This window comes from Chelonia mydas, chromosome 5 (genome assembly GCF_015237465.2).
Source record: "Chelonia mydas isolate rCheMyd1 chromosome 5, rCheMyd1.pri.v2, whole genome shotgun sequence".
Classification (NCBI taxonomy): Eukaryota; Metazoa; Chordata; order Testudines; family Cheloniidae; genus Chelonia; species Chelonia mydas.
Genome location: NC_051245.2, coordinates 51,245,439 through 51,257,716, shown reverse-complemented (window position 1 = coordinate 51,257,716; position 12,278 = coordinate 51,245,439).

The following is a 12,278-nucleotide window of genomic DNA, read 5'->3' as shown; positions in this document are numbered from 1 at the left end:
CCCTTTTCCCTACCAGCACTGGTCCCGGTACAGATCCCTGGGTGACTCTGCTATTTACCTCTCTCCACTGTAAAAAGTGACTTTATTCCTACCCGTTGTTTCATGCCTTTTAACCAGTTACTGATCCATAAAAGGACTTTCCCTCTTATCCCAAGACTGCTTACTTTGATTAAGAGTCTTTGATGAGGGACCTTTCTGAAAGTCCAAGTACATGACATCCACTATATCCACATGTTTGACCCCCTCTCAAAGAATTCTAATAGATTAGTGAGGCATGATTTCTCTTTACAGACGCCATGGAGACTCTTCCCCAACAAACTGTGTTCATCTATGTGTCTGATAATTCTGTTCTTTACTATAGTTTCAGCCAATCTGCCTGGTACTGTACTTAGGCTTACAGGCCTGCAACTGCCAGGATTGCCTATGGAACTTTTTTTTTAAAAAAATGGTGTTACATTAGCTATTCTCCAGTCATCTGGTTTAGAAGCTGATTTAAATCATAGGTTACATACCACAGTTAGTAGGTCTTCAATTTCAGTTCCTTCAGAACTCTTGGGTGAATACCATCTGATCCTGGTGACTTATTACTGTTAAATTTGCCAATTTATTCCAAAATCTCCTCTACTGATACCTTAATCTGGGACAATTCCTCAGCTTTGTCACCTAAAGAGAATCGCTGGGGTATGGGAAACACCCTCCCATCCTCTGCAGTGAAAACTGATGCACAGAATTCATTTAGCTTCTCCACAATGACCGTGTCTTCCTTGAGTCCTCCTTCACCATCCTCAATCATCCCCTGGCCCCACTGATTGTTTGGCAGGCTTCCTGCTTCAGATGTACTAAAAAAAAAATTAAAATAAATAAAATAAAATTCTTCCTAGTTGCTCTTCAAATTCTTTTTAGGCCTGCCTAATTATACTTTTGCACTTGCCAGAGTTTATGCATCTTTTTATCTTTCTCAGTAAAACTGCTCATACTTGAAACCCTTAAGGGTCTGTTTTCAACGCAGTTTGTAGGAACCATGCAGCCAAATCCTGTTAACAAACAGTGAGTATCTTCTATATTCCTCTTTTGGGACACCTTCCTGCTAGGAGCTGAGTATCTTCAACTCCTCCTACTCAGTTGAAGTTCCTATTCAAACTGAGACCCTCACAGGATTGGGTCCCCAAATTGCTTTGATCATTTAGGTGGTATGTATATTTGAACCAATGCACAGGGATTAATGCTAGTGGGAAGGTATAGGCCTGAAGCCCCTGCAAGCTTAGTTCAGCAGTCTGTAATGAAGCATTGAACAGTGAGGACAGACAAAACTGATGGCTATTTTGAAATATGGATAACATAGAAGGCAATGTTCCCTTCCTGCATAAAAAGGTGCAGGAGGCTGAATACCTTGCCATAGTCCCATTGGCCTGAAGAGGCTGGGATTTGCACATGGCCTCAAAAATGAGCAGAATCCAAGGGCTGCAAAACAGGAAATCCCACAGAGCTCCAGTTAGACACCAGGTAGTGTTTTTTTCCTCCATGTTTTTCTGCCCTCCTGCACCAGTACTTGCAACATGGTAATGTCAGATGCCACCCTGCCATAGGCAATGCATGGGGGGGGGGATATGGGGGGGTCAAATGCCCCCCCCCATTGCTGCTTGGCCTGCTGGGGTGGGGAGGGAGAGGGGCTCTGTCCTTCTCCCGCTGCACCTGCCCCCTGGCACGCTCGGTCCCATGGCAGCCTAGTCCAGGCGGGGAATAGAAGGGGCAGGATCAGCCACTTCTCACACTGGCTGCTCAGGGTCGCTGCTCTGGGCAATACACCAGCTACCTGAGAGAGTCTCGCTGCGGAGGTGGTGGTGGCCCGCCCCCTCCACTGCCCGCCCGGGCCCGGCTTCTGGGGACAGGGGCACGGTGAGCCGGAGTCCCCTCTTCCCCCTCGTATGTTTCTGGCTCTGCGGGGAGAGCGCGGCAGCCGCCAGCTGGGGGCAGGGCAGGGTCGTTGGGCAGAGGAGACATGTGGGGCAGTCACATGTCCTCCGCTTTAGATTGTGCCCCCCAGTATGGAGAGGCACAAGTCATCTCAGCTGTGCTGTGCGATGCCTTCAGGGAGGGGGTCCCAGAGCACAGAGTGGGAGGTTGTGCTTCTCCAGGCCATATTAATGAATCCCCCTTGTCACAGGGTCTATGCCGGCACTCCCACTTTTGTGCCTGCACCCTGTGTTTAGGCTGGTGTAATAAAGAGTCCTACCACCTTCTTCATTGGTTTCACCTTTGTGTCTTTATTTACAGTGTTCCTGTGCAGTCCCAATTCCCCCAACAACAATCACACCACAAACCCCTCCCAGGGTCTTCTAGCCCTTGAGGGTCCTTCTAGTAGGCAAGAGACAGAGAAACCACCCTCCTGTCTCCTCCCAGGCCACCCCTTCACTGAGGGTTTCCCAGGGCTTTTATAGCCCTCCCAGTCTTTAGCCCAGCTGTTCCCACTCAGCCCAGCTTGTTGCTCTGAGTTAGCCCTCATTAGGGCTTAGAGCTGGGCTTCCTGCTGCATATCCGTGTCTCTCTACCTGGCCTTTTGACCAGAGAGCCACCTGCAGCCAGCATTTTGGCAGGGCTTTAAAGGGGGTTTTACTCCTGCCCTGCCACACCCCTTTTGAACAAGGCATTTACAGCCTACTTGAGGATCATGAGTGGCTGTTTCCTGACTCTGAACCTGACTGCATCCCCTCTTAAAGCCTCTCTGAACAGCTGCTCTCATCAAGAAAGACAGTGTTTGGTGACAAGGTTCACTCAATAAACCAGGCATGGGGAGCAATTCAAAACATCTTGGGACTTGCACGTAGAAATATATGGTTTAGCTCCTTCAGGGCAAGATTGTCTTTTTTACAATCTGCCCTGAGTAAAAGGTGATGGGATATTTTACTGGCCCAGAGCAAGAGAAGTACATGGCTCCCGCTTTGCTGCAGGGATCAAGTAATTTGCATCAGCCCTGTACCTGGAACAGGTTACTTCCCCTTCCACACCAATGAAGCTGCACTGGCTAGCACACTGGGGGAAAGGGTGACAATGCTCTGCCCACTCCAGATCCCTGTCCAACTACTCCTAACCCAGTCCCACAGGGTTGAAAGCAGTGGCTCTACACAAGGGGGCTACTTTTTTCCAAATCATTAGACCGCATCTCAGATTTTGACAAAGGAGCCCTCATAAAACCTCTGCAGCTGTGAAAAGAAGCCAGGTAACCAGAGCGAGATCCATGGTGCCAGATTAAATAGTGACTCAAGTCTGTGCAATTAAACTAGCATCCTCCAGTCTTAATTTAATGTTTTCAAAATATGATGGGTTCTTGGAGATTGCTGAAATCATTAGTTTCATACAGGTGGGTGATAAAATGACACATGAAATGTTCATTCTATGGCACTGACATTCATCATAATGTAGGAACCTACCAAAATACTTGGGAGAAGAATTACTTTTCGGAACTGTGGTTGCATTGTTAAACTTAAAAACAAAATAAGAGATCTTCATTGGAAGAGGCAGCAGAGACCTCCAAGTTCCTATCTAGGGTGAGTTCAGTCTGTCTCCCTTTTGGCTCTTTGACCCATATCTATTCAGATAGTGGGGCCTGCTTTCTGTAAAACTGCTTTAGAAAAGTCAACCACTTCACGCTTTCAAGAAAGCTACCAAATCTGCCCATCTGATGTTGCCATCCTGGAATTCACCAGCAACTCATAGTCCCAGTGTTCCCTGTACTCCCGAGTTCAGAGGAAGTAACAACACCATATTACACCTGGATTGCTAGGCCATGAGGGAGGGAAACAATCCTTCCTGCTCCCAGCTAGTGAACTGTTTATGCCATGAAATATGAGGATTGAGGACCCGGCTAATTTTAACCTACCTCATATAACAGCAGTTGCTCTTCTTATTTAAATGTCTATACATTATGTGTAATCTTAATTGGCTATTTGCATCAGGCTATTAATTTCAGTGTGTTGCCTTTAAATGTTGTGATCCTTTGTTCTTAGATCAAGAGCAAAAGGAGATAAGGTTACTTGATTGACTTTGACCATTAATATATCATATTTCCTCTTCTCCTTTCCAAGCTAAATAGTTCCAGTCTTCTTAAAGTTCTCCTCCTGTGGATTCCCCTTTCTGGACATTGAACAATTTCCATTGCTTTATTCTGTACTGCTTTTCTTATACTTTATCCTTCTTTCATCTCTTCTCAGGTGACAGCTAGTAATCTGTCATAAGCTATTCAGGATATAAAGAGGGAAAAGACTTTTCATGTCTCTAATGGTATCAGGTTGCAATTGTAAAGGAGCTATTTTCTTCCTATGTATCTGCATCCCCTTACTAAGCAATATGCCTTCATTGGACCAGAGAGCTTCATCACAGGCAGCCCTGACCTGACCCGACCCTCTTCTGAAGAAGAAAGGCACCTGAAGCTTGTTGAGCATTCCCCAGCTTAAGTCTCTTAAAGAGATCATGGGAAATCACATGCGACAACAGGGGAAGAGCTAACCCTAAGGAAAGGAGCTACAGGCGTACAGACGCCAATGGCGTTCATGCTTGTTAAGGCTAAGATCTCTCATACAAAAGGAAGCAAGGAAATAAAGAAGCAGAGAAAGATGAGACAAGGCTGTTGGTTTTGGTTTTGTCTTCCTGCTGCATCTCCTTCACAGTTCTGTTAGGTGGACCATCAAAGGCTCAGGTAGAACTGCTGAGGGGCAAAAAACTACAAGAAGGAATTGTATGACAAGGGCACAAGTAGAAATCAATAGAAGGAAGGTTCCCACAGATGATCTGAGTGGCATGATGCAGGAAGAGAAAAGATCAGAAGCTGGATGCTCTTGGGGCTAATTAAGGAAATAGCAGCGATTTCTTTGTACAGACTAATGTCTGTCTTCTGCTTAATTATCTCCCCCTGGCTGTCAATCAAAATGTGAGAAGTAAAGCTGAAGTGGGAAACAGAGGATATGAGAGAAAGAACTCAATAAATGCTATGCTGAACAAGTGGCTCTTGCTGCAGGGCATAGACTGTTCACCTGTGGGAGGTCAAGAAGGATTTTCCCAACATGTACAAGATAACATAGATAGCTAGGTTCACTGTAGGTGTCTTCTAATCCCTGACGCATGTGGTGCTGACAACTGCTGGAGCCAGGATAACTGACCAACGGCCTGACTTACTAGTGCCTGATCCAAAGCACACCAACTTCATTGGGTTTTGGATCAAACCTCTGTATTTCAAATGAGTGCTTACAAGACAGGTTAGACGGACCAATACGCCTGTCATCTAAAACTTGTTTCATTTGTTATTTGTCTCACCGCACAGGTGCTGACAAAGTCCAGTAAAGAACCATGAAAATGAGCACAGCTTTCTTAGCTGTCAGATCTTTATTATGGTTGTATAGATCTGTGTTCTACCATCCTAGAAGATATCTTCTTTTTTTTGATAGACCCAACAAGGACTGTCAAAACAAGAGCCCTAGCAGAGCAGGCATGCAATCCTAATGCAGCAGGACAAGGTGCCCAGCCTGCCTATGGCAGGATAGGAGTGGGGTGGCAATGGGAAATGTCAGAGCAGGGATTATATATGAATATGAGTTTTCAGACTTGCAGTCACTTTTGTTGCTTTCCTCTGAATTTCTTCTCATTTGTCAGCATTTTTCTGGTAGCAAGAGACCTAGAAACTGAACACAGTATTTCAGGTGAGGTCTCATCAGTTCTATCTAGAGTGACTATTAGCGCCTGAACACCTTTGTGTATGCAGCTCATAATTCCATGGAGGGGGGGGAACAAACCATCACCCCACACAACCAAATCACATATTAAGCACGTCTAATTTCCTGTCTAATAAGGGAAGTGCATATATAAATCCCATTAATTTCAATAGGAGCTTTATGCACCTTTTTAGAGTAAAATAGACCTTTAGGTCTATAGAACCTGCTTAGGCAGGTATAAATGACTGTTAGCATGGATTTCAGAGTAACAGCCGTGTTAGTCTGTATTCGTAAAGTATGCAAGGTATGCAAGGTATGCAAGGTAGCCTATCTCCCCTTGTTTTTTTCCTACAAACCCCCCCCAAGACGTTCTGGTTAAACTTGGATTATTGCTGTGCACATTGTAAGATGAGCTATTGCCAGCAGGAGAGTGAGTTTGTGTGTGTGGTTTTTGGAGGGGGGTGTGGGGGGGGGTGAGAAAACCTGGATTAGTGCTGGAAATGACCCACCTTGATTATCATGCGCATTATAAAGAGAGGTTTCAAAGAGGGATGGGCTATTACCAGCAGGAGAGTGAGTTTGTATGTGTGTGGGGGGGGGGAGGGTGAGAAAACCTGGATTTGTGCTGGAAATGGCCCTACTTGATGATCAATTTAGATAAGCTGTTACCAGCAGGAGAGTGGGGTGGGAGGAAGTTTTGTTTCATGGTCTGTGTGTGTATATAATGTCTTCTGCAGTTTCCACGATATGCTATGCATCCGATGAAGTGAGCTGTAGCTCACGAAAGCTCATGCTCAAATAAACTGGTTAGTCTCTAAGGTGCCACAAGTACTCCTTTTCTTTTTTCTTGTTAGCATGGATATCTATCTGCTAACATTTCATCTGGTGTATCATAGGGCATGTCTTCACTACCCGCCGGATTGGCGGGTAGTGATCGATCTATAGGGGATCGATTTATCGCATCTCATCTAGACGTGATAAATCGATCCTCGAATCAAAGCCTTACTCCACCTCGGCAGGAGGAATAAGCGGAGTCGATGGGGGAGTTGCCGCAGTTGACTGCCGCTGTGAGGATGGCCAGGTAAGTTGAACTAAGATACTTCAGCTAAGCTATTCACGTAGCTGAAGTCGAAGTTGCATATCTTAGTTTGAAACCCACCCCCCACCCCCACCCAGTGTAGCCAAGGCCTTAGAGGGTGAAGAGGTTGATATGTTAAAACTAATGAGAAAAGTTAAATCCTGCTGGCTGTACAAATCAACAATGAGACCTCTAAGTGCTATTTATTAGTCATCAGGTCATTGATAAAAATGTAAAAGTTTTCAGGTGACACAAAAATTGGGGGAGTGGTAAATGAAGAGGACAAGTCACTGGTACAGTGTAACCTGGATCACTTGGTAAATTGGGCACAAGCAAACAATATGTGTTTTAGTACAGCTAATAGGAAATGTATGCACCTAGGAACAAAGAAGGCTATAGTTACATGATGGGAGACTCTAGCCTGAGAAGCAGTGATTGAAAAAGATGTGATGGTAGTGGATAATCAGCTGAACGCGAGCTCCCAGTGTGACACGGGTCAAAAGAGCAAATGCAATCCTGGAATGCATAAACAGGGGAATCCCGAGTAGGAATAGAGAGGTTATTTCACCCTTGTATTTGGCACGGCTGCAACCACTGCTGGAATCCTGTGTCCAGTTCTGTTGTCTGCAACTCAAGAAGGTTGTTGATAAATTGGAGATGGTTCAGAGAAGAGCTACAAGAATGATGAAAGGATTAGCAAATGTGCATTACATGGGGAACAAATATTTAATAATGGGCTCTTCAATATAATAGAGAAAGGCATAACATGATCCAATGGCTGAAAGTTGAAGATAGACAAATTCAGACTGGAAATAAAGTGTAAATTGTTAATGGTGAGAGTAAGTAACCACTGGAACAATTGATCAGGGGTTATGGTGGATTCCTCATCACTGACAGTTTTTAAATCAAGATATGCCCTAAGAATTATTGTGAGGAAGTTCTATGGCCTGTTATACAGGAGGTCAGACTAAATGATCACAATGGTCCCCTCAGGCTTTGGAATCTATAAATCTACAAAAAGATAGTAACTGCAGTGTAGTTTATGGATTAATCATTTTTCAACTACCATTTCAACTTCTGAGCAAAAATTTTCAAGGGCTCTGCATTAAAAAGCATGGACTGGAAATTAGTTGATTAAAAATTCCAACATCTATTCACATAGTCAAACACTGACTAATTTCCCCCTATCCCTCGCTGTGTAAGCCCTAATAGCACACAAGCAGAGTTTGACAGGTAGGGTTTGGGTGTATTTTGACAATGGACCAGATACACCCCCTGCAAACATGCAGAGGGACAGACTTCACCCCCTCTGTGTTTGAGGGAGAACTCACTGATTTGGAGGGTGGGTGGAAGAACTGCTCACAACCTCTCCAGGTGGTTCTGCAGAGGGGAGGAGCTTTAAAATCTGTCAGAGATTAACCAGAAGATGTGCTGGAGAAGCACAGCTCTTAGCTAACCTGGCCAAGCCCCCTCCCCAAACAGCACTGTCCATTTTGGTGGTTGTATCAGCTGGCTCCAACCCTTCCTTGGCAGAGAAGGGGTTACAGGTACCTTGCTGCACTTTGCTCCCATTCTAGGTGGAGTTTCCTGCTGGGGTCCTGCAATCTGGACCACCAAAGGAAGTGGATGTGACTCTTACCTACCCCTATCGTTGACTGTGGATGAGAACAAACTAATTTAATATGAGCTCTTCAAGGCAGGGCTCAGAGGTTCATAGATTATAAAGCCAGAAGGGACCCCCATTATGATCTAGTCTGACCTGCATAACACAGGCCATCTTTCCCTTTGTGTTTATACAATGCATAGCACAATGCCGCTACTAAGTACGACTGGAACACAAACTACTACTACCAAATCTCAGTTTTTGCAAACATCAGGTCCAGGACCAGTTGCCCTTCCTGCTTCAGATTTTACTAATAAAAAGAGAGCACTTCAACTCAACAGTTTCGTTTCTAGAGCATGGAGTTTTTTCTTTGCTTTCGTTTTTAAATTCAAAGTAAAAATACAAAACGGGAAATGATTCCTTAAAATAATGAAATGCAAGTCCTTAGAGAGCAGTTTGTAGCACAGTTCCATGTGTTTGCATGTCCAGTGCTGATGCAGTGGCTTCATGAGCTTTTACCTAAAAAATAATGTTATGGAGGAAAAATGGTTGGGGGAGCTGAGATAGGAACTAGCTTTTTTTTTTACCACACCAATTTTCTACAAGATCAACTGATGTCGTTTGGAAAATTTTAAAAAGTCTAAATCTATCGTAGCGTATACCATGTTCTATCCGTTTTGTTTCCTTTCTCCCCCTATGTTTCCTTGTCCTGCTCCTGTAAAAGACAATGGGAAAACTTTAGCACTGTAAGATCTGCTCCATCATCCTGTGCTAGTGACATAGTAACAATTTCCTCATCCACAAATTCTGTTTCTGATGCAAAATATGGAATAAGCAGCCACAGTGGATGAGAGCTGAAGAAATAAAACTACTGAACTCTCTAGCCTGGGATGCTTTTACGTTGCTTTGCTAGTGAACAGCAAACCCCGCTAGGCTCTGTTCACTCACAGCCACCAACATGAAAAGTCACACCCAGCTGAATACACAAATGCTATGCCTAGCCATCCATGAATAGATACAGTGCAACACCTGCATATCCCTCTGTCCCAGCCTTGCCCCCCAGAAATGTGCATCTTGTATTGTCTAGTGAGCTACTCAACAGTACAAGTTCATAATTAGTCAATCATTCCAGCAGAGGGTAATAAATATGCACCAGCGCAGTTGACCTAAGTAGAGATTTCCCCACACACTGTAATCAAATAAACTGGTTTATATAAAACAGTAAAATAAGTTTATTAACTAGAGAAAGATAGATTTTAAGTGATTTACAAGTGATAAGGCAGAAAAGTCAGAGTTGCTTATGTAACCCTTCTGCCATGCCAAGTTGATAGCAGCAAGGGCCAGGTTCAGTACACAGGGGTTCCCTCTCATCAAAGCAAATGCAAAACTGGCTCGAGCCCCCACCCAGTGACCTGGGAAAATCTTACACACCCCCCTGGGTGCCTCAAAGAGGCAATACTTCCCCTCTCGCAAGCACAGAGTCTCGGTGTAGCAGAGAATCTTTAATAACATGAGGTAAACGACATCAGCATTAAATTGGGGAAACACCACAACTAGTGTTCATTAACCAAACCATGAGCAAAGACCCACCCCAGCAAATTGGGCCACATCCTTTCCCTCGGGTTCTTGAGTCCCAGAACCCAAACGTCTCTTGAGTCCAGCAATCCACAAATCACCCAAAGTCCAAAAAGTCCAGCCCCAGAGTTCAAAAGTTCATCTGCATAGTGAAAAGGAGTATTTGTGGCACCTTAGAGACTAACCAATTTATTTGAGCATAAGCTTTCATGAGCTACAGCTCACTTCATCGGATGCATACTGTGGAAACTGCAGAAGACATTATATACACAGAGACCATGAAACAATACCTCCTCCCACCCCACTCTCCTGCTGGTAACAGCTTATCTAAAGTGATCACTCTCCTTACAATGTGTATGATAATCAAGTTGGGCCATTTCCAGCACAAATCCAGGTTTTCTCACCCCCCCCGCCTTTTTTCCAAAAACCACACACACAAACTCACTCTCCTGCTGGTAATAGCTTATCCAAAGTGTTACTCCCCAGTCTGGCTAAAATGTGCCTGTGTGTGGGGGAAAGAGGTAAGGGGCATCTTACGTGTCCTGAAGCTGACTGCCTCACAGGGCTCTGCTCTGCTCCGTTGTCTCACGAAAGGCTCCACTCTGCACAGCTCGCCATCTCACGAACAGCTCTGCTCAGCTCGCCTTGCCGTCTCACGAACGGCTCCGCTCTGCACAGCTCACCTCGCCATCTCACAAACACTCCGCCAGCCTATCCATGAACAGCACCACTGCACTCTAGATCTTCCGGCTCCCCACTACTTGACACAGTGCTCAGTGATTCCAGCTCATAGTAGTGGGAGCCTTAGTGCTGGTGCACCATAAGGCCAAAGCAAATTCAGCACAGTACCTGTAGCAAGACTCTTAATAGACCCCAAAAATTAGCTCTGACATTCCACAGTGGAGAGAGACAGAGGTGCAATTGGTGTTTCAGGCCCTCACAAAGGGACCTACACCACCAGGTACTAATACCTGTCTCAAGCCTCTCTCAATTCACAGAGTTTTGGAACCCATGTCCCTTGCCTAGCGAGTGCTACTTAGTTGATGGTGAGTCCCTCAATCATAACAAAAGGCCAAGTACAGTTCCAAGCACAGTTCCCATAATCAGGGTAATAACAATTTATTCTTCCCGCCCCAATAACAGAGACACTGGGGATCCCACAACAGCCAAAGTGACCATTTGGGCAGTTATGGCCTCATTCTAGGTGGGGTGGGTGTGCCTATGCAAATGAGATCAGCCCCTGAAGTTCTTTTCCACAACTTGCCACACCTCACCACCAGATGTCAGGGTGGAGCTCATCCTGACTCTGCTTACATTTACAAAAGAAATAAAAAGATAAACACACAAGCTAATTCCTAAACTTTACCAAGACCAATAAGTTTAAAAGCAAAAAGGTTTCTCTAACCCACAAGCTTTCCACAATCTGTACTGGCTGGAAAAATATCCAAGCCAGGACCACTGCCCCCAGTTCAATGATGTACCATTGTCTTTCAAGCAATCTTGCTGCCATGAGCAAAGATGGGGGAGGAGAGGAATCTAGAGGCATTTTTCCCCCTTCTCATATTCTGATCCTTTGTACTGGAAAAGTCTTTGCGTGGTCATGGGTCAGGCAGTTCCATGGTGTACATGAGTTGCCAACTGTCCTCCCAAATTATAAACTTCTTGTTTACAACTTCCCTGCTGATGAATCTCCAATTAAGCAGGTAATGGCCTTTTAGCACTTTGCTAGTGTGCTCTTTCTGGACACTACAATGCAAATAAGTGATGGTCACATAAACACCACCCTATACCGGAAACCTACTGACCACTATACTTACCTACATGCCTCCAGCTTCCATCCAGGACACATCACGTGATCCATTGTCTACAGCCAAGCCCTAAGATCCAACCGCATTTGCTCCAGTCCCTCAGACAGAGACAAACACCAACAAGACCTCTATCAAGCATTCTTAAAACTACAATACCCACCTGGGGAAGTGAGGAAACAGACTGACAGAGTGAGACGGGTACCCAGAAGTCACCTACTACAGGACAGGCCCAACAAGGAAAATAACAGAATGTCACTGGCCATCACGTACAGCCCCCAGATAAAACCTCTCCAGCGCATAATCAGTGATCTACAACCTATCCTGGAAAATGATCCCCCACTCCCACAGGCCTTGGGAGGCAGGCCGATCCTCACTTACAGACAGCCCCCCAACCTGAAGCAAATACTCACCAGCAATTACACACCACACCACAGAAACACTAACCCAGGAACCAATCCCTGTAACAAACCGCATTGCCTTCTCTGTCCCCATATCTACTCTAGCGACACTAT